The following is a 2602-nucleotide window of genomic DNA, read 5'->3' as shown; positions in this document are numbered from 1 at the left end:
TTGGCTTGTGCTTCAATACTCCTGAATCTCCTCTCACCATAACATGCTCAGGTTATTACAGTCAGCCACTGTGAAAGAACTTGCCATCTCCTCTTGGTAACCTGGTATTTAACTTCTTTCCAAAACCTACTCCTACTTCTCAGAAAAGCAGTGACATTTTCTACAATTTAATAAAAGACAACACTGCTATCAGAATACACTGTATGATATATGTCTATAGATATATTTTGTAGGATGAAAACAAAATGACAACCCAAAATGTCATCTACGGGATCTAATGAAATCCACTAGCACCATCTAGTGGTGAAAAGATTTACTGCTTCATGGTATATTACTAACATTCATATTCCTCATTGCCAGAGACAAGTATAATCCTGAAAGCGTCATTAAGACCAGTATCCAGTAATAGAAGGGATGAAACTAAACCTATGCTTTCTTTTGCTCTCTCACAATTATTCTCTTTAAACTTAATGGACACCACAATATTTCCCTCTGAGTGCTGCAGGCAGGGATCATTGGGGGTCATTCCGACCCAATTGCACGCTGCGCTTCTTCGATGCCGTGCCATCGGGTCGGAACTGTGCATGAGCGGCGGCCGCATTGTGCAGGCACGTTGCAACGATGCCTCCCACGAAGAAAGCGGTCGCAGCGGCGACCGCAAGAAGATTGACAGGAGGAAGGCGGATCCGGGCGTCAACTCACCGTTTTCGGGGCATGGAGATCAGAACGCAGGCATGTCGAGGCATTTGGAGGGCGGATGGCTGACGTCAATTCCGGGACCTGCAATGTTGAAGTGATCGCACAGGGTAATTAACTCATACCCTAGTCTACTTCCGCACAAAACTTTTTTAGCATAGCAGGGCTGCACAAGCGATCGCAGCCTTGCTATGCAAAAATACACTCTCCCATAGGCGGCGTCTAGTTGTTCGCACGGGCTGCAAATAGTGGCAGCGTCCGATCAACTCGGAATGAGGGTCATAGAGCGTTGCAGGCAGGGCAGTGCTCATAGAAAGCAGCAGAGAGGAGTAGGGCCCAAAGAAAAACGTGAAGTAGACCTAGGTCCTATCAACTGGGGGGCCTTACTGCGCCTCTTCCAGCTACTGATTCCAGAAGCTGCTGCTACCCTTGATACAGTATACTCAGCCTGGGGCACAGGGTTTTGGGGGGCGCCAACAGGCTGGTGTCGTTTAATGATACTCCTGGCTCCGTCACAAATTCAGCCTGCAGAGAGGAACTTGGAGCTGGGAGGATGGTTCTGACCAGTAGCCGGATCTACAGTGCAGAAAGTGTATAGGACGGATGTGCATGCAGCTCATGGTCAGTGACCGTCACAGCACATGCGCAAGATTTATCTTTGCAGCCCACAGAGGTGCAATGTATGGCACTGTAGTAAGTAAGCAGTAACTTACGCAGCTGCACATCGCCAATACTTGAATTCCTTATTAAATGTTCTGCCAGGTGAATACAGTAACTATTAATGCTGTTGCTCCAGTGTCTCCTTTCAGGTCCCAGTGGTGCTGTGACAGCGATTTCTGGCACGGACCTGTGATTCTGCAGCATTCCGGTGACTATTTCTCCACTTATCACCTAAAACTAATCCTAACTCTCCCCCTGGTGCCTAACCCTAACTCCCCCACCCCCACTCCAACACACACAGCCTAACTTAACCCTCCCAGTGGTGCCTAACCCTCCTGGCAGAGCTAACTGTAACCTCCCGATGCCGCATAACCATAACCCTTCACCTGCAGCCTAACCCTAACCTCCCACTGCAGGCTAACCTTAACCATAATCTTGACAGTTCATAGGATTCTATAATATCAAGTCTACTGCATGACCATGGAAAAGAGTCACATGATAACATAGAGGACATTAAATAAAATAGTGGAAGCACACACTGATTCTAGACTTATCCAGCTTTTCCGGTATCTGCCATCAAGATAAATCTCCCCAAATAGACATTTATACCGTAGACTCCGCCTCACCTTCTCAGACTGACAGGCAAATGACACTCTCACCTTGCCTTTAAAAGGGAACTCTTCACAGCTGCTCTGGATGATTAATCACATGCTTTCAGCTGCCCCAGGCTGCAGAGAAAACTGCATTGAAATGTATCAAGCAGGTATGACACACATTTCCTATCCTCCAAATAACGAGATTTATGGTAAGAACTTACCTTTGTTAAATCTCTTTCTGCGAGGTACACTGGGCTCCGCAAGGATAGACATTGGGGTGTAGAGTAGGATCTTGATCCGAGGCACCAACAGGCTCAAAGCTTTGACTGTTCCCAGAATGCACAGCGCTGCCTCCTCTATAACCCCGTCTCCCTGCACAGGAGCTCAGTTTTTAGTTAACCAGCCCAATGCAGTAGCAGGAAAAGAGACGACAATGGTTAGTAGCCACATACACCACACTCTCACGACAAGAGAAGTGTCAGGCGGCTAATGCCATACCAACCCAAAGAAGCTAAGTGCGTCAGGGTGGGCGCCTTGTGGAGCCCAGTGTACCTCGCAGATAGAGAGTTAACAAAGGTAAGTTCTTACCATAAATCTCGTTTTCTGTTGCGGGGTACGCTGGGCTCCACAAGGATAGACATTGGGGATGT

This window comes from Pseudophryne corroboree, chromosome 2, assembly GCF_028390025.1.
Source record: "Pseudophryne corroboree isolate aPseCor3 chromosome 2, aPseCor3.hap2, whole genome shotgun sequence".
Taxonomy (NCBI): domain Eukaryota; kingdom Metazoa; phylum Chordata; class Amphibia; order Anura; family Myobatrachidae; genus Pseudophryne; species Pseudophryne corroboree.
This window is presented reverse-complemented; position numbering follows the sequence as displayed.